General features: G+C 40.4%; 2 long non-coding RNA genes across 2 annotated transcripts in view; one reads left to right on the top strand and one right to left on the bottom strand.

Annotated features, from left to right (window-relative positions):
* The window catches only part of LOC112586445, a 105,452-nt gene that overhangs the window by 29,711 nt on the left and 54,623 nt on the right, over positions 1–21,118 (top strand). The window lies entirely within an intron of this gene.
* LOC123334661 lies at positions 8,027–19,502 on the bottom strand. The gene is made up of 2 exons (XR_006552665.1): positions 19,424–19,502; positions 8,027–8,335 (listed from the first exon to the last, which is right to left on the bottom strand). It is a non-coding gene; the product is annotated as an uncharacterized LOC123334661 (long non-coding RNA).

The following is a 21,118-nucleotide window of genomic DNA, read 5'->3' as shown; positions in this document are numbered from 1 at the left end:
CCTTGACGCCTTCAAACCCTCCTCCTTTGCCTCCTGCTTCTCCTGCTCTTCTTCCTCCCATCTCTTCCTGTTTTTTTCTCTTTGTAATCCATTAATCACTTCCATCTCCTACTTAAAGTCTAGGCAGGAAAAGTTCCCTGAGATGCTGGAGCATAGATTCTCTATTGTTTTCCCTAAGCCCTCTGCAAATGATCTTGTGACTACAGTCTCCTTAATTATGGTACATTTTGTTGTGCCACCTGTCTCTTTCAGCGATCTTGACCTATACTAATAGGAAAGAAATGGCTGGGCTAGAGTTAAATTTGAGTCGCTTGAGTAGAGGTGGTAATTGGAGCTGTGGGTATAGATGTGAATACCTTGGGAGACAGTGTAGAGAAAGAATGGGCTCTGAGGAACTCAAATGTATAATGGCTTTTGGAGGAGGATAATCTTACAAAGGAATTGGAGAAGTAGCAACCAAAGTGGGGTGAAAAATCAGGGCATTGTATATTGTAGAAGTCAAAGAAAGCAAAGGGAAGAAAAAGAAGGTTGGTAGTCAAGACTATCAGTTGGTCCTGCAAAGTTATTGGATTTAGTGACATATTAATACCATCGTGAATATGTTGCGTATTTTCTGTTTCCTCTGTATAATGATTTAAAATTTTCACATTAATTCATCTATAATTTAGATAAATACAGTCAAATTTGTTTTAGAATATATTTTAAGGTAAAAAATTAACTATCCTTCCTTAGCCATTCAGTTCAGTTCAATCACTCTGTTGTATCTGACTCTGCAACCGTGTGGACTGCAGCACGCCAGGCTCCTCTGTCCGTCACCATCTCCTGGAACTTGCTCAAACTCATGTCCATCAAGTCAGTGATGCCATCCAACCATCTCATCCTCTGTTATCCCCTTCTCCTCCTGCCTTCAGTCTTTCCCAGCATCAGGGTAGTTTCCAATGAGTCAGTTCTTTGCATCAGATGGCCCAGGTATTGGAGTTTCAGCTTCAGCATCAGTCTTTCCAATGAATATTCAGGATTGATTTCCTTTAGGATGGACTTGTTGGATCTCCTTGCAGTCAAGGGACTCTCAAGAGTCTTCTCCAACACCACAGTTCAAAAGCATCAATTTTTCACCGTTCAGCTTTCTTTATAGTCCAACTCTCACATCCATACATGACGACTGTAAAAACCATAGCTTTGACTGAATGGACCTTTGTTGGCAAAGTAATGTCTCTGCTTTTTAATATGCTGTCTAGGTTGGTCATAGCTTTTCTTCCAAGGAGCAAGTGTCTTTTAATTTCATGGTGCAGTCACCATCTGCAGTGATTTTGGAGCCATTATTCCAACATTATTTATCTTCTGCTTTCTCTATGACCATTATTTCCTCCAACATTCACTGTTTCTAAAAATACAAAATGATGTTTGAGCACTTTGTACTAGCTATTAAAGAGCTTCCTATTTGTATCATAGTGGTTCAGTAGTTGTTGCTTCATCATTAATTTTACTTATTTCTTAAATAGTTTTTAAAGTCTTTATTTATTTGGCTGTGCTGAGTCTCAGCTGCAGCATGCTAGACCTTTTAGTCATGGCATGGGAACTCTTAGTTGTGGCATGGTGAGGGGGGAGGGACTCTAGTTCCCTGACCAAGGACTGAACCAGGGCCCCCTGCGCTGGGAGCACAGAGTCTTAGCCTCTGGACCACCAGGCAAGTTCCTATCATTCATTTAAAAATGTATCCATTAGAACAAATCTAACCTCTTAATTTTTAATTTTCAGAATTCTGTTGTCAATATTTCTTTCTTTCTTTTATTATTCTGTTGTCTCATTTATTCTTCCAGATAACTTTAGAACTGTTTTATCAATTAGAAAAATTACTTCACTGGGATTTTGTTTGGGATTATTTTAATCTTGTAAATTAAATTGAAAAGTTAAATCTTCATGATATTGCCTTTTAGCCAGAAACTTGATGGATGATAGACAGATGGATCCATTTATCTTCAAATATCATTTTTTTTTACCTCTAAGAATAGTGTTATAATTTTCTTCAAATAACATGAATATTTTGTGAAGGTCATTTCCAAATATTTTATGTTTACATTCTTCTTTCTAATCTTTCTCAGATATTTTTTGTTACTCTTTCTCTGACTTCTTTTGGTATAAGAGTAATAATGTTTCTGGTAGAGAAAAATGAGAGGAAATCAAAAGGAAAAGCACTAAACGTAATTCTAATAGCCAACATCCAGATCCCAGCACAGTTAAGTTTTTGATGCACTAACTAAACACTGAATAGTCTTATGTATGTGTATTTTTATGCTTCTTATGCAAATGAGATATTGTATTATTCTGTAACTTCTTTTACCTACTATACAGCTTTTCATGTCACTATATGCACTTCTGACTCATAATCCTTCATGACTAGATTCTGCTCTGTGTTATATATGTACCTTAATTTATTTAACCAGACCTTTATTGGGGATCTTAGTTGTTTCTAACTTTCCAGCATGAAATCATTCTGTGATAAACCTCTTTTTACCTCCTCAATTCCAAAAAAGCCTTGACATTTTATTAAGTATTGAATATGTACAAAATAATATTTATAAAATGTTTAATGATTAAAAAAAGTAACACTACAGTGATCACTTATGAATCTACTGTCCTGTTTAAGGTATAGAACATTTAACCCCCTTTGTGTCCCACTCCAATCTCATCCTTCCTTCCTAATCATTCTGTATACGTATGTGTATATGTGTGTGTGTCTGTGTGTGTCTGAATTTGCATGCTTTGAACTTCATATAATTGGAATGTTACCATATGGGTCTTTCCGGGACATGCTTTTTCCACATAATAACATATTCCTGAAATTCATCCATGTCATTGCAAATAACTACAGTTTACTCATGGTTTTTGCTCTATAGTATTCAATTATATGAATGTACCATAATTTTTAATCCATTCTATTGTTGGTGGATACTTTGGTTATTTCTAGTTTTTGCTCTTACAAATATGCTACTGTGAACATCTTGTACTTATTTCCCATGCTGTGTGTACAAGACCAAACATCAGAGAATAGAATTGCTAGGTCAAAAGCATGCAGTGCCTTCAACCTAATAGATAATGCAAATTGTTTTCCAAAATGGTTGAAATAAATTTACTCTCCCACCAAGCAGTATAAGAATTCAGTGACTCTACATTTGTAATTCTTGGTATTTCACAATTATAAATTTTTGTCAATCTGATCAGATTTCACTGATCACAAATGAAGTTAAACATATTTTCATATGTTAATTTACCATTTATGTTCTCCCTTCAATGATGTGCCCATTCAAATTGTTTTCCCATTTAAAATGAATTAGCTTGTATTTTTTCCTTAATGGTTATAGTTTCTGTATGGTCTGGATACTAACCCTTTGTCACATGCAACGCCCTCTCTCAGTGTGTAGCTCATCTTTTCACTCCTGTTATGGTTTCTCTGGATGAACAGAAAAAAGTTCATAATGTATAAGTTAAAGAAGTTTTAATGTAGTTGACTTTAATAATAATTTCCTCTACTGTCTGTGCTTTTCTGTCCGGTAGGTAGGTTTAGTTGCTTAATGGTATCTGACTCTTTGTGAAACCCATTGTCTGTAGCCTGCCATGCTCCTCTGTCCATGGGATTTCCCAGGCAAGAATGCTGGAATGGGTTGCCATTTCCTTCTCCCGGGGATCTTCCTGACCCAGAAATTGAACCTGGGTTTCCTGCATTGTAGGCAGACTCTTTACCAACTGGGCCACCAGCGAAGACATAGAGAATCTTATGTTCCTTTAATTGAAATGATCATTTTCTTCTATTTCAAAAATGTTTAAAACTATACCAAATTTTGAGTATTTTATACACATAGAACTGATTTTTGGCATGTGGTGTTACTAGGAGTTCAGATTAATTTTCTTCTATATGAATAACCAGTTTTCTCAGCATCACTTTAAAGCTTATACTTTCTCAACTGATTTTCAGTGTCAGCTGTGACATACTTGAGAATCAGCTTACCAAAATCCACTATCCATCCCTCAGTGCCCACCAGTCAAAATAAATACTTTGTTGGGATTTTAAATATAATAAAATAAATCTGTGGATCAATCTGAAAAGCAATGACAACTTTATAATATTGAATCTTCCTATCCATGAACATAGTATCTCTTTCCATTTATTTACGTTTCCTTTAATTTAGCTCAATCTTTTTATTATTTTATGTATACAGGCCTTACTTGGATTCTGTTAAGTCTCTTCCTAGGTAATTAATATTTTTGATACTACTGTAAGCGGCATCTTTTAATTACATGTTCTGATTATTTGTTGCTGGTATACAGAAATGCATTTTTAAAATATTGACCTTATAAGCATCCGTTAAGATTTAAAGAATTAAAAATCTTAGTTCTATTTGATATATAGATTCTGTTATACTTTCTATGTAAAAATCTTATCTCCTGCAAATGATGACTCCCTATTATCTGCCTCTCCAATCTTTATAAATTGTACATAAATTTTATACTATTTGATATTTCCAATACCTAACGTTTACATGGGTATTGTGAGTTTCTTGTTGTTTTGTTGGGGTTCACTCATCATGCCTTTCTTTTTTTAATTGTGGACACATGTTATATGGGAATTATTTGAAGTCAAGATTAAAGGGAGTTCATTTAAAAAGGATTTGTGTGTGTTTCTGGCAGATGCCCATGGCTACTGCTGAAAGGGGGCCACTTTAAACTGAATTCTCAGCTTGAAGTTTTGAAGACTACTGAGGTAGAGCTAGTCCAGTAAGAAAACTCACACATGAGGGCTAGCTTGTACTTAGAAACTTTCAGGAAAGATTTTTTTTTCCCTTTACCAGTGCCAGATTTTAAGATAAGTAGATATCCTTGTTGTCTGCTATGGGAACAGTTTTATTTCTAGTATACCCTTTTGAGCTTTATGTAGGATTGTCTTTGAGACTGCCCTCTTTTGCTTTGTCAAATATCATCCATATCTCTAAAGGCTGTGAACACTGGAACTCAAGATCCTCTGATTTGTCAAAAGCCCTCAGTCCTAAGACCAGTATCAGTGCCTGGGTCATCCCACTAGGACCTCACTTTGAGTTCATTTTGGCCTTACTTTATTAGCAGGTCATTGATGCATTTTAAAATATAATTATATATTTTATTCATTGTTTTTAATTATTCCCAATGGGAAGTTTGTTAAGGGCATCCAGGTTGTTAAGCATCCTCCACCTCATTTCAGATATAACCTCTCATATTCTAGATCTTTTCATTTCCGATACCTGTTTCACCTCCTAAATCTCAATTTCTGATATCTTCTCTGTGGCCATCATCTCCTGTCTTTGGATGCCTCTCATTTACCAGTCTCACCTTAATGATTCTTTAACTCTGTTAGGGCTCCCAGTTCATTCACTCTCCCAAATATTTACTGTCCATTTACCTAGGTTCTCCCTCATCCATGTTAGAGTCTATGCAGGATCCCTGTATTGCAGAATACAATGTAAACAGTACCTTCTGGAGCTGTGCCCTGCTGTGTTCCATCATCATAATCGCTCCCTTAGACACACTCTCATGTCCTTTTGTTTTTTCCCCTCCTATCATCTGACATTGCACAGTTATTGATTAAACCCCCGCTTATCTGCCTACTTTGTACCTGGTTCTGGAGGAAAGCAAGCAACCATGCCAACTAGTTTCCTTCAAAGTTCATGTAGTTTCAGGATGCTTAGCAATCCTTCTGTATTTCTCTAGTCAGTTCTCTCTACCATTTTTGAAAGCAGATTCTCTCTGCAAACCCCAAGGCTTCCCTTTCTCCCTTATTCCACTGAGACAATGGAGTCTAACACTGAAGCGCATCCTCATCCACCCACCACCAACCTCCCTGCATTTGTAATAGATTCTCAGCTTTCCCTCTTGTGACTTCAGATGAACTATCCATTGTCATATCTAAGGCTAACCTGTGCACAGGATCGCACCCTTTCTTCTCCCTCCTCCCATCACTACCAGTGAGTGATTCTCTCGTCATTCTGATTCTGTTCCTGCCCTGAGAATGAACACATCTGTCAGATTATATTTTTCTTGAAATAAGAGACAACTTCTTCTCGGAAGATGAAGTTGATGTACTTTCCCATATTCTTCCAGCTAAGTAAAACTAAAAACCCTTGGACATTACGTATAGAAGAAACAGGCTGAGAGGTAGAGAGAAGAAGGCAGATCAGCTAGGGGCTTTGAGACCTGAAGAATGACATATGGTTAGTTCCTATGTTGGTTGTTTGTTTGCCTCAAAAAATCCCAGACTTGGAGCTGAAGAAGCTGGCAACCCACAAATACCAACAGGAACAGACAAAAACAAAACAAAACAAAAACCCTTAACCAAAGCCTACTTTGCCTAGACAGAGAACCAGGAATGGGTCATCCTAGTGAAACGGAAAACTTTTAGAATTATCTAAACAGTTCTGGGCTTCCCAAGTGGCTCAGTGGTAAAGAATCTGCCTGCCAATGCCAGAGATATAGGAGATGTGGGTTCGATCCCTGGGTCAGGAAAGATCCCTGGGAGGAGAGCATGGCAACCCACTCCAGTGTTCTTGCCTGGAGAAGCCCATGGACAGAGGAGCCTGGTGTGGGCTACAGTTCATGGGATGGCAAAGAGTTGGACATGGCTGAGTACGCATGCACAAACAGCTCTCCTCTAGCCAAAACCACAGAAAACCACTGACCCATTCCCACCCATGCCAGCAAAGTCTTAGGGGGAAGCCTTGACTTCAGCCTCTGCTAGGCTGTACCAAGGCACCCCCACATGCCTGCCAAGGTGGTGACAGAGAGGGATACATAGGGAGCTGGGATTTTCCTCCCCACCAGGCAGGGATGGCACTTGCTGTCCTCCCTTCCCTCCTCACTGTACCAGTAGAGAGGCTCCACAGGGAGCCTGGACTTCCAGCCCCTCCTGGCAGCAACAAGGCCTCCCTCCCTATCCTAGATGGGGTGCTGTTAGAGAAGGCCTAGCCTGGAAAATCCCATGGATGGAAGAGCCTGGTGGGCTGCAGTCCATGGGGTTGCTAAGAGTCGGACACGACTGAGCGACTTCACTTTCACTTTTCACTTTCATGCACTGGAGAAGGAAATGGCAACCCCACTCCAGTGTTCTTGCCTGGAGAGTCCCAGGGACAGGGGAGCCTGGTGGGCTGCCGTCTATGGGGTCGCATAGGGTCGGACACGACTGAAGCTACTTAGCAGCAGCAGCAGTGGAGGTTCATGGCTTTTGCCACCACCCAGCAGCAAAGAGACACTTCTGCTCCTCCCAGCCAGGAAGGCATGGTGCAGTCCTCATGAGGAGCTCACAACTTTAAGACAGCGTGGCCTTTACCTTCTAGGTCACTGTGTTACCCCAGTGCCTGGAAAAATAGGGACTCGTTAGGTGATCTTGCTCAAATCACTCATCCTTCCTGTGTCTCAATTTGTTTCTCTGTAAACTGAGAATGAAAATAATAGTGCCTGCCCGTAGGTTGTCGTGTTGACTCATTTAATCCTCACATGTAGAGCTCCTAGAATAGAAAGTGGCAGCCATTGCTGGTGCTGCTTGCCTCGTCGCTGTTCATTCCTCACTCATTTATGTGCCTCTTAAATATAGCTTTAGTCATATTTCATGAGTTTTGATTTGCATGTTTTCGTTTTTTTATTTTCTAGATATTCTATGATTGCAAACATATTTCCTCCTTTATGCCCAAGAGATATATAAAAGGGTATGTTTGAATTTCCAAGTGGGTGGGAAATTTATCCTTAAATGTTCCTAATTTATAGTTTTATTGTTCTGTGGTCAGAGCATGTCTGTGCACTTTGTGCTTTAGGAGATTTATTGATGTTTTCTTTTCAGTCTAGTCCATGATCTATTTTTAAAAAATAATTTCTTCAATTAAAATTGTTTTTCCCTTTTTCCTCATTGTGAAGGCTTTTATGCTAGGGATATATCCTATAAACATACTTTCCAACACACCAAACTAGACAGTTAAATGAAATATTCAATAAAAGCCTCAATCATGTTGAGTTAAAATGCTTTATTCCTGTTCAATTTGCAGTAAGCACAGATTGCAGATTCCCCAGAGGAAGAGAAATGGGAGCAGGCATACTCAGCCTTCAGGTGTGATTTGTTAGTTGTTTCGGCTGCTTCTTTTCTCCCTCTTTTTTTTCCCCTGTAAAGAAGGTCTTTAATTCTAGTTGCAGAAGATGGTAATTTCCAAAAGTGGCCACAGCAATATTTCTGGCCCCACATTGCTGTTCCAGGACCTTGCCAGCTCCCATCAAGGGGTGAAGATCCATCTCCTTCCCCTTGAAGCAGGGTAGAACTTGATGCCTGCCTCAACGAAAAGAGGAAAGGTGGATGTCCTGTTGGGTGTTATGTTGTGGACCTTCCCAGCTGGGTCATAAATGGCAGTACAGCCTCTGCCTGACTCTCTTGTGATGCTCACCCTTGAAAGCCAGTCACCATGCTGTGAAGAAGCTCAGGCTGCTCCTGTAGCGCAGGAGGGGCTGCTCTTAGGTATTGAGGTCCCAGCAATAGCCACCATCAGTCAGCAGCCATGTGAGGGAATGACTTCAGGAGATCCCAGCCCCTAGTCATCCCCAGGGTCTCCTGCCTGAATTGTGACCCACAGACCCAGTAAGCCCTATGCTGCTGCTGCTGTCGCTTCAGTCGTGTCCGACTCTGTGCAACCCCATAGATGGCGGCCCACCCACACTCCCCCATCCCTGGGATTCTCCAGGCAAGAACACTGGAGTGGGTTGCCATTTCCTTCTCCAATGCATGAAAGTAAAAAGTGAAAGTGAAGTCGCTCAGTCGTGTCTGACTCTTAGCGACCCCATGGACTGTAGCCCACCAGGCTCCTCCGTCCATGGGATTTTCCAGGCAAGAGTCCTGGAGTGGGTTGCCATTGCATTCTCCAAGTAAGCCCTATAAATGGTTGTTTTACCATTGGTGGTTTACAAATAGTATTTTATCACTGAGTTGTAGGATAGTTTGTTCCTCAGCTGTAGTAACCAGATCTCTAAGGATGAAGTGATCCCAGCTACTCAGAAAATTCCAGTAAGAAGTAGGGTGCTATAATAACAAAAACATGAGGACCTGGGAGACCTAGGTCATCAGATCAGATCAGATCAGATCAGTCACTCAGTCGTGTCTGACTCTTTGCGACCCCATGAATCGCAGCACGCCAGGCCTCCCTGTCCATCACCAACTCCCAGAATTCCCTGAGACTCACATCCATCGAGTCAGCGATGCCATCCAGCCATCTCATCCTCTGTCGTCCCCTTCTCCTCCTGCCCCCAATCCCTCCCAGCATCAGAGTCTTTTCCAATGAGTCAACTCTTCGCATGAGGTGGCCAAAGTACTGGAGTTTCAGCTTCAGCATCATTCCTTCCAAAGACTCATGATTGACTTTGGGACCTTGAACACAGCATGTAACCTTTCTGAATCTTTTTAGCCCCTCCAAGTTCTACTATTGATTAATGTCTTGATATAGAACATTGTGTATTATAAAAGGTTTCATATCAGAAGTACTCTGTCTCTTGAGAGATGGTGTATCTATATTTAATCAATGACATTCTTGATTTTGCAGTTAACTCTTACAGGGAAATCTTATTTCCCTTGTTTCTAAACTATTGGAAATAATTTTCCAAAGTATTGACAGCAGAGAATAGAATCATTTTTTGTTAACCTAATCTTAGCATAGGAGAAGGCAATGGCACCCCACTCCAGTACTCTTGCCTGGAAAATCCCATGGATGGAGGAGCCTGGTAGGCTGCAGTCCGTGGGGTCGCTAGGAGTCGGACACGACTGAACGACTTCACTTTCACTTTTCACTTTCATGCATTGGAGAAGGAAATGACAACCCACTCCAGTGTTCTTGCCTGGAGAATCCCAGGGACCGGGGAGCCTGGTGGGTCAGACACGACTGAAGCAACTTAGCAGCAGTAGCAGCAGCAATCTTAGCATAAAATAAATTAGAACACTGACTAGGCATTTGCTGCAAAAGGTGGGCTCCCCAGTCTCAGTTCATGGAAACATATTAACCACTGCTTTGATTACCGACTTTTATATTGTCCAGTGATCTTTGCGTGCTCTTTTGGGTATTCTTTATTAGTTACCAGGTGACTTGCTGCCAGAATATGCTTACTGAGATGGTACTGTCTCTGTCTAGATTCAGCAGTTTGAAAATGTTAACTATGCCTTGCAAAGCTAAATCGGCTAGGTGATATATAAGGCTGGTTTCTTGGCAGTTGTAATTCTCTAGTAGTTTCATTGTGAAGAGGAGTCAGCTGTTATTCCACATACTACATTTTAGAAGAAGCTAAAGCAAGTGTGCATGGCATGCTTTCCAATGCACAATAGTGCACAGTCCCTAGGGTGTGATGACTTGGGACAACCGCCCCAAGTCAATATTCAGGGGACCCAGCCAGGCTGGCAGCTTGTCAGTGACTCAGTAAGCGCCAGCTGGGGCCCCATTACAGGCTTCTACTTCCCTCACAGAGAAACAGTCTTCACTTAACTCCCTTTCCTGGATTCACCAGAATCGCTGCCCACTCCCTCTATCCCCCAGCATTCCCACACACAGAACAAAGTAGGTTAGCCTCTCATATGAATTGTATGCTCCCTGAGAAGCAGTTGTTTCCCACATCTGTTTATGACAGTTGCATTTTGTTATTTTAATGATGTGGTTTCATTAAGTATTACATAAATAGATGGAATACAAAGACAAAAAGAGTTGTTTCTATGCATAAGTCAAAAGCTTCATAAAGTGTGAGTGATGTAGCTGCAATAGATTGTGGGAAAAACTCTAGAAGAATTCTGCACTCAGGTCCATTCCCCTTTCTCTGCAAGTTTTCACTCTCTTTGAAAGACACCCATATTTTAAATCTCAGTTAATATGTTATGTGCTGTGCTTAGTCGCTCAGTCGTGTCCAACTCTTTGCAACCCCATGGACTGTAGCCCACCAGGCTCCTCTGTCCATGGCGATTCTCCAGGCGAGAATACTGGAGTGGGTTGCTGTGCCCTCCTCCACGGGATCTTCCCAACCCAGGGATCGAAGCCAGGTGTCCCATACTGCAGGCAGATTCTTTACCATCTGAGTCACCAGGGAAGCCCAAGAAAACTGGAGTGGGTAGCTTATCCCTTCTCCAGGGGATCTTCTTGACCCAGGAATCGAACTGGGGTCTCCTGCAATGCAGGCAGATTCTATACCAACTGAGCTACCAGGGAAGCCTTAATATGTTATGGGTGTGCTTTATTCAAGAGTAATGCTCTGCGCTCAAAGACCTTGCCCTTATGTCAAAAGATTGGTCAACTGATACACACTTGTTTTCAGTTAAACAAAATATTTGTGGAAATTTTCATTTTTTGACTTGTTGCTTTAACCTACTTTTGAACAGAGCAACAGAAGCTCCTAAGGAAGAAGTTGGCTTGAGCTGTACATGAATCCAGCTCATCTCTGCTCTCTGTTTCATCACAACAAACATAGAGCTGTGCAGACTGCCCTTTCCTGCTGCCAAACTACAAACTGCCACTCTGTGACCTTGTTTTCACATCAAGGATCCTCTTCAGCTTTAGCCAGATGCCCACAAGCCATTTTTCCCTTACTCCCCCAACTCATTCTAGAAGAATGTGCTCTATCCTAGCCTCCACAAACCTTACGGAGATGGTTCCCAGTAAGTTCATCTACCCTGGCCATCCTCTGCTATTGACCCAAATCTAAAAAGACCTCTTGCTCCAGGCAGCTCCCTAGTGCAGCACCCTAGTACAACACCTTCTCTTCTTTGTCTCAGCAGAAACATATGGGTGTTTATTGGGCATCAGAATTTACTGGGCACCTATCACGTGTCAGGCTTAGCACCAGGCACTAGTTTTGCCATAGTGAATAAACTGTGTTTATATCATGAACAATATACATATAGTATGAGCAGAAGAGCAGTAGCTAAGTCCTTTTTTTTTTTTTCATTGATAAATTGTAAATGAATGAGGGAGAGTTTCCATAGTACTTTTGACTTGGGAAATTGTTAGTTTGTCATTATGTATGCATTTATATATCATATGTATTTATATGTATTTCTGTGGAAATTAAATGGGCATGTAATACTTTAATCCAAGGGCTTGCAAATTTTTCTCTAAGGGGGGCAGAGAGTAGATATTTTTGGCTTTGTGTCATAGGGTCTCTGTTACAACTACTAAGCTAAGTAAGCTCTTGTAGTGTAAAAACAGTTATAGATAATACGTAAGTGGATGGCAGTGGCTGGGTTCCAATACAATTTTATTTACAAAAACAGGCAGGAGCTCTAGTTTGCTGACCCCTAGAATCTATCAAAATACCTTACTGCTTCTCCTAGTAGCAATTAAACTTCCTCAAGCCTCTTCCCTAAAAAAAAAAAAAAAAATCAAAATCCCACGTCACTGCAAGAAATTGTCTTGTACTTACCACCTCTACATCCCGACCTCTTATTTACCCCCAGTGCCAGACAATCTGACCTCTGTGTTCACCGCCCTCTGAAATTGCTCTTATCAGAGTCACCAGCAATCTCCGGGTTGCTAAATACCTCAGAGACTCCAGTGCTCTCTTTCTTACTCACTCTCGCCACAGCTTACAACATAGCCAGCCACTCCTTGCTCCTGGAAACACTCCCCTCTCTTAGCTTCTGAAACTTCACTGGATGGGTTTGCCTTGTATGGCAGTAGCCACTCTTTCTGCCATCAGTCTTCTCTTGACAATCTCTACATGATGAAGTTACTCAGGGTTCCATCTTGGGTTCTGTTCTTCTCTCCTTTGGGGACCTCATCCACTCTTTAGCTTTAAATGACTTGCTGAAAACTCCCACCTTTATGTCTTCGGCCCAGATCTTTCCCCCACCTACCCTTTTCCTGCCTCACATATCTAGTTGCTGACTTGACATTTCAAGTCTCTCAGGTATCTAAAACATAAAGTACTGAATAAACATGACTGAATAAATAAATGAATTTACCTGGTTGCCCAACAGAAACCAGAGCCTCATCAATAACCCCTCCCTTTTGCTCACCTCATGCATTACCCAAATATAAGCCTTCTCTTTCCTAACCATCTCCTGGATCTTTCCTGGCTCTCCATACCTAATTCCCAGGCAACAGATACAGCTGTATCTGTTGCTGAAACATTGAAATATCAATTCTTCCATACTGGCTGCAAAGAGCTGCTAGTCTAAGCTCCATTTGTGTTGACCTCACCTCTGGGTGCCAGCTGTCTATCCAGCCTGGCCTGGCAGAGAGATGTCTGCAGACCCTTGTTTTTGATTAGTCACTCAGTCGTGTCCAACTCTTTGTGACCCCATGAACTGCAGCATGCCAGTCTTCCCTGTTCTTCATTATTTCCCATGGTTTTCTCAAACTCATGTCCATTGAGTTGGTGATGCCATCCAATCATCTCATCCTCTGTCATCCCCTTTGTCCTCCTGCTTTAAATCTTTCCCAGCATCAGGGTCTTTTCCAAGGAGTCAGCTCTTCCCATCAGGTGGGCAAAGTATTGGAGCTTTGGCATCATTCCTTCCAATGAATATTCAGGATTGATTTCCTTAGGATTTACTGGTTTGATTTCCTTGCTGATGAAAGGACTCTCAAGAGTCTTCTCCAGCACCACAGTTTGAAAACATCAATTCTGTAGACACTGCTCAAGGCTAAAGCTACCATCCATCCTGATGAATTAATGCTCATGCAAAACTGATTGTTAAAGATTTTAATATTACCCTTACTTAATACACTGTCACTAAAATATTCTAGGACTAGGAAATCATCTCTCACCCAGTTCATTGGAAAAGCCATCTAACTGAGATCCCTACCTTCTCCTCCTGCCTCCTCAAGACTCTGCACAGCAGCCAGAGTGATTTGTCTAAAATACAAGTTGATTGCATCTCTCCTCTACCTAAAACCTTTAAACATGGATTGCTTTTGCTCTGTTACAAGCTCATGTCCGACTCTTTGCAACTCCATGGACTGCAGCACACCAGGCTTCCCTGTCCTTCCCTATCTCCTGGAGTTTACTCAAACTCATGGATAACCATAAAGATAAAACCCCAACTCCCTAATAAAGTTCACCAGGCCCTTCATGATCTGACCCCTTTTCCCTTCAAACCTCACCTCCTTGGAGACATCCCCTCTGAAACCACGTTAAGTAGGCTCTTTCTCTTACAGTTGCACCCGTTTGTTTTCTTCATTGCATCGATCACAATTTGACATTATGTTGATTTGTAAAAGTCTGTTTCCCCTACTAAAGTATCAGCTCCTGAGGGCAGATGCCATGTGTGGCTTATGCTCTGGTAGACCCCTTGCCCTTATGTATTTGTGAAGCTGATAAATCTGGTTCCCTGAATCTCTTCTAGCTTTGTCTCTTGCCCCTTTCTCCCTTGAAATCTGTGGTTTAGCTGTATGCAGCCAGCAAATATTCAAGTATCATTTGATCACAAGCTGTTCTCAGTTCCTTAAATATTCCAGGGTACCCTTTGCTTGGGAGACTTTGCACCCTGCTGTCCTTTCCCCTGAACTCCCGCTTGACTTCGAGGAATCAACACTGTCATTATACCCTCCTCTTCAGGACGTTTTGCCCGCTAATCCCTCCAGATCAGAACCCTCAATACTACCATTTAAATGCCTGTTTCCCTTTCTGCTTTCCTCACTAGAGTCTGTCATTTTTCATAGTTGCATCTAAGACAACCTGCTTAGTGCCTGGCAAACATTTAGCGGGCCAGTTCAGCCCAAAGCAGACTCTCAAAGTCCTGAGAGGGAGTCAGGGAACTTATATCCATTTGGGTGTTGATATACTATTTGTAAGTGGGTTATCTTCCCCCAGTAGTAAAGGGTTTTGTTTGTTTTTCCTAAGAATGAATTTTCCATTAGTGCTTCTGTGATAGGCAGTGACTTCACCTGGAACTCACTGTTTGGCTTTATGGGAAGAAAGTGGTTCTTAGTGGGAAGTACAAAATATAGGTTACTAAAAAGATCTTTAGTGAGACTGGATTTTGTAATGTCTTAGAGGACACCAGAAGACAGCAGTTACCCTTCTTTGAAATAATTTTTTTGTGTGTTCATCCTGAATTCATGTAATTCAGTTAAAAAAAGAATCTCTTTCCTCTGCTTGTTAATGGTGGTTTTATGGTTTCATTTTGCTGGGCACATAAATATGTTATAATATAAACAAGCCAATGGTGTAATGAATCATTGTAGTCTTATTGTGTGTATGTTTTTACTACAAATCTTGGGGGGGGGGAAAGCTACTCATGCTTTGCATTTTTAAATTATGCTAATGTGATTAGTCATTATGATCCTACTTACTCTTCATGATGGATGAATGATGTCTAAGAATCCGATGTACTTGTGAGGGACCTGATTAGTGCTTGAGACCCAATCAAGAAGCTGATGATGAATTCACATAACACATTAAAAAGTTACTTAGGACAGAGGAGTTGATCATTGCTTATATAAGATTGTATAGAGGAATAAAATAAGTGTAAATTATTGTAACATGCATTTTTTTAATGAAAAAACATTTTTCTGAAATATATTTGATTTTCATTGTTCAGGTATACAGCAAAGTGCTTCAGATACACACACACACACACACACACACACACATTCTTTTTCAGAATTTTCCACTCTAGTTTATTACAAGATATTGAATTTAGTTCCTAGTTCTATACACTAGGCCCTTGTTGCTTATCTGTTTTATATATAGTAGTGTATATCTGTTAATCTGAAACTAATTTATCCCCCCGCCTTTGCCCTTTGGTAGCTATAAGTTCTAATGTACGTTTTTATTCTTCCATGAAAATATCAGCTGTTGCCATAACCTTTGAATATATTTTGCCAGGATATGTCCAGGCCACCTTTTTTTTTTTTCAATCAAAGTGTGAAAAAGCTACTGTCATTGTTTAGTAGGAAAATTCACACACTCACATCTGTAAACAGGTGTTTGCAAAGCCCAGACTTCAAAATACTTCACCCATTCTTGCATTTTGATGTTGCAGTCAATCAAAATGAAAAACAGAAGAGACACATTTTTGTTGATTATTATCCTGCCAAATCAGATTGTTTCTGTTATTGTCTTACACTAGTACCAAGCTCAGAGAGCAAAGTGGGGAACAGAGAGAAAAAGATGGATGTGTGTGAGGAGAGGGAAAGGCGGGGGCTAGAATTTTAAATGAGTCCAGTAAATCAAAGACTTGCTTAACGCCCTCAGAAATAAAAGTCCCTAGAAAAAGAAGTAGTTTAGAAAAGTAGAAAAGAAGCACTTTACGTTCAGTTTTTTAAAAGACTATTTTAGAAGTAGAACCCTCTTTTCAGAAGAAATCGTACGAAGAGTCACACAAATATATAAAATAGACAGGAAGAATATTTTTAGTAAACATGTATTAGTTCAAATTTATCACATTTTTTTCAAATTCACTGAAAAAACAAGACTGTTTTGATAATACCTAAAATTAAAATTAGGGGATTAGTAAAAATTATCATCTTACATGAGCTTCAGCAACAAACTTATTTCTGTGATTTCTTCTTGTGTATTATCAAGATTCTTCTTGATCACAATGCTGAACTGTGGGAAATAGAGTTCTTAAACAAGTTACCTGGTGATCTCAGGTCAAGAAGGAGCTTCACTTGTCCTGCGGGCTGCACCAAGAGATTTAACCTGAGGAGGCCGTGAAGCATGTTGCTGGCCTCTATTGGGTTACCATTTTGTACTTGACACTTGAATGTGCCTGTTTTTCAAAATATTGTTTTATAGAGGTTAAAAATTATGTAAAATTCCAATGGAATGTTCGCTGACCCCTTGAGTCTCCTCAGGGCTTCTCTGGTGGCTCAGACAGTAAAGAATCTGCCTGCAATACAGGAGACCTGGGTTTGATCCCTGAAGTTGGGAAGATCCCCTGGAGGAAGGCATGGCAACCCACTCCACTCTTCTTGCCTGGAGAATCCCGTAGACAGAGGAGCCTGACGGGCTATAGTCCACGGGGTCGCAAAGAGATGGACACGACTGAGAGTCTCCTCAAGGACATAGAAGGGTGGGGCTTCTGGCTGACCCTCTCTGAGTTGGAGATGTCTCCACTCTACAAGGAGGATTTTAACAGATTTGCTGGCCTCATCTGCTATAGGCATAAATGCTGTATTCTTTTTCCAGTATTTTCTGTCTCAGTCAATGGCATCACCATTTTAGGAGCTGAGGCCCCTTCAACTTTCCCTTTTCCTCATTCCTAACATTTAATACCTCATGAAAGTCTATTCATACCATCTCCAAAGTGTCTATGAAATCCATCCTCTCATCTCCTCGCTCCTCTACTGCAATGACCTCAAGACTTGAGCTTTACCCTACCTCTCACAGCTAGAGCTTCTGTTCTGAGACACAATTAGATCTGGTCATCCCCCTGGTTCAAAGCTAGTAGTGCTCTTTCTCTTACCTGGTTGAGACCAAACCCCTCAGCATAGTACAGGAGGCCCTTCACTGTCTGACCCCACCATTCTCCAACCTCACAGGCCCTGAACGCATCACACTAGATGTACCTTATTCTTTGCATCTGATTTCTTTGTGCCCAGAGAACTCTTAGTCATCCTTCAAGTTCCAATCCAAACATTACCCCTTTCCAAAGCATTTCTTGAGGCTTCCCAAGTGGCTCAGTGATAAAGAATCTGCCTGCAAATGCAGGAGTTTCAGGAGATGTGGCTTCGACCCCTGGGTCAGGAAGATCCCCTGGAGTAGGAATGGCAACCCACTCCAGTATTCTTGCCTGGAAAATTCCAATGGCAGAGGATCCTGGTGGGCTACAGTGCATGGGGTCACAAAGAATCCAACGTGACTAGCGACTGAGCGCACACAAAACATTTCTGATTTCTTCAGGCAAAGCAACTTGTCCCTCTTCAGCTTCCTTTACACTACTCATGCTTGTAGCATGTGCTCCATTTCCTTTTACTGGGATTATCTGTTTATGTCTCCCACTTCTCTAATATATGGTGAACTCTTAATGAGCAGACTGTCTCTCATCCATTTTTTTATCCCGAACACCTACCATCACACTTGACATGTGCCTGAGATACGGGAAACTCTCAGTGTGTATTTTTGAACTTTTCATTACAGCACTTCATGGGGAGTTTGTTCCTGATCTGTACAGTGATAAACTAGCAGAAACCACAGCGTATCCTGTAGACTCCCTCTGGTCTAAATTGTCAGTTTCTTTTCTCCTTCAGGCTCTCCATGCCTTTGGACACCTAAATCTTTATCTTCCTCCAAATGTATTAGCATATTTCCAACTTGAATTTCAGTTCAATTGAACTGAATTTCAAAACATCTTTTCTCTATGGTGTTTGCTTTCCCAAATTTATTTATCCTACTCTCTCCCACCTGGTGTGATACTTCCCTGGTGTTTGGAATTTCAAAAAAGAACTGATTTATCCTGATTTTAGCAGGTCAGACTTTGGGGGGAGGATTACTTATCCTGCTCCAGGTAACTTTGGTGTAGAGACTCTTTCATTTTGTTTCCCCACTACATTTTATAATCCTTCCCAAGAGAGCTCACATGCAAGCTATTGCTGATTTGCAAATATTAGGTCCCCTGCCCCCATATTTCTTAGGCCTTGAAGATGCTGAAATGAGGTTGCTATCTGAATCAGTTTTGTATATTCACGTGAATATGCATCTGTTAGATTCTTTTCCTTGTCTGTCTTTACAATTCAATAAAAATTCATCCCATGATATCATTACTGCTTACAAACTCAGTTGTTATTCCTGGTTATTTGGATATTTTATAGGTTTTTTTTTATCATCTTTTATTTGCTTCATGATTGTACTTGAAGAGAATTCAATAACACCTACCAGGATGGGTATTCTTTCTCAGACACTCAGTGGTATCCACCCCTTTTCAAGGCATAACATTTCCTATTTCCAATCCTCTCTGGGTTTGAAAAAAATAGCCTGGCAATGGTTCACTAAGAATTGTAATTTAATCCTTTGGAATAACAGGCTTTTCATCTGTGCTCCCTGCAATGATCCGAGATCTGCCACACAATCAGTTCCTTAGAGAAGAACAATGCTACTCAGAAGGAAAAAAAGTACTAGCAACATGAAAAAAAATACATATATATATAGCTGGTAAAATATGTATATATAATATATATGAGGCCATTTATAAAATTTATAAATTTAAATTAACCTTGAGAGTGAATGGCATCAAATTATGAATTATCACTGCTTTTCAGAAGAGGAATCAGAACATTTCTGACAGCAAATGAACTCGAATGAATGTCTGTGCTTTTGATCCGGACTGTGTAAACACAGGCTCATAACTAGGTAGTTTTGTGTTTATGTTGGTGGAGTCTCTAAAGTTATGCTTACAGGTCCAGGAACAATGTAATATTTAAGAAAAGACAAACACAGACCTAATTCTTACCTCTCATGGTCCTCGACCTCAAGAGTGTTTGTCCAGGTTGTTTGGAGTCCCTGTGTTTTATGGAGCAGGTTACTGTAAAAAACAAACAAACAAAAAAAAAAAAACAAAAAAACTGCACAGGTACAGCCCTGTATGTCTATAATGTTGCATGTATATTTGTTTAAATGCGATAGGGCTGATGCCCTCCTTCTGAGACAATCATACGTCATCAGCAACCTGCATAGTAATTTATCACCTCGTTTTCAGTCTTTATCACTGTTAGTCAACCGTGTGCTCTACAGCCTTCACATCACAGATAGTTCACTGGAATTAGATGTTTTAAGATTCATTAACATCACCAGTATTACTACAAACCACACCATTTGTTTAGCACCAACAATGTGCTGAAGAAAGCAAGTTGGCACAATCTAAAGTGGGTAAGAAACAACCCCAAGTGTAAAAGGAGCCTGGGACTTGAGCTCTGGGCAAGGATGAGTGAGGGCAGATGACTGGCAGACTCTCAGGAAAAAGGCTATTGGAGTTTCATACACATTTTCATACCCAGAATGGAGCCTCCTGGAAGGACAAATACTTTGCAAAAATCCTTTTCTTTCTCCCAGTGGCCTGATAATCCATAGAAAGTAAAGATAGCTGACCAGAAGGCATATTTAAGATGAATTTGGGCAAACTGCTCATGTTTATGGCACATTTTTTTTTTTTCTGCAAAGCCTATTGGAACTAGAACTCTCTTGAGCCTTTCTGAGCTGAAGTTGGTGTCCGAATTCATGTGTCTCAGGCTCCCTCCTCTATCAACAAAGGCTACCAGATGATGTCCAGGGAAGAGATCTGCTTAGTTAGTTGAGGTGGGGTGTGAGAAGTTGAGTCTGAGTTTAACCCACAGAATACCGTATAATACAAAAGGAGGCATTTCCTTCTGATCTAATTATTATTGCAATCAACTTAAGGTTCTACTATGCCTTATTTGCCATATAAAGGACAAGTCTAATACTCCTTTTCCTTTCTATAAAATATAGACATTCAGAGTTTGGTGACCCTAAACGTGATTATAAAATTTGGCTTGGAAACTAAGTTAAAGAAAAAGCAGAGAAAGAATTTTTACTTGTCTTTCATGGTATCAGCCCAAGCTTTGAACAATGCTTAAGAATGAAATAAATCATTTAGAGAGAATGTTTGTGTTCCTCTTTTATACATTTATTTAATACTTTTATAAATTTTGAAAGTGATACTGTTAGTTACTCAGTCAAGTCTGACCCCTGGGGCCCTCATGAATTGTAGCCCACCAAGCTCCTCAATCCTTGGGATTTCCCAGGCAAGAATATGGAGTGGGTGGCCATTCCCTTCTCCAGGAGATCTTCCCAACCCAGGCATTGCACCCAGGGCTCCTGCACTGCAGGCAGATTCTTTACCATCTGAGCCACCAGGGAAGCCCCTAGTAAAATAAAAATTCATATCAATAAAAATTCACTTTATTTTTATTGAGAATCAGTACATTTAAAGCCATCTTATATTTGATAAGTAAATCTGAATTATTAATGAAATTTTCAGTTTGCATGAAAAATCATACATTTTTCCTTTTAAGAGATGTGATATAATTTTTAACATTTTATAAAGAGTTATAGGATAAACTATTATTTCTGGGGTCTGATTTGCAATAAGATAATTATTTGATCTTTCATATATCCTTTTGACTTCTGG

Source organism: Bubalus bubalis, chromosome 8 (assembly GCF_019923935.1).
Source record: "Bubalus bubalis isolate 160015118507 breed Murrah chromosome 8, NDDB_SH_1, whole genome shotgun sequence".
Taxonomy (NCBI): Eukaryota; Metazoa; Chordata; class Mammalia; order Artiodactyla; family Bovidae; genus Bubalus; species Bubalus bubalis.
This window is presented reverse-complemented; position numbering and strand designations above follow the sequence as displayed.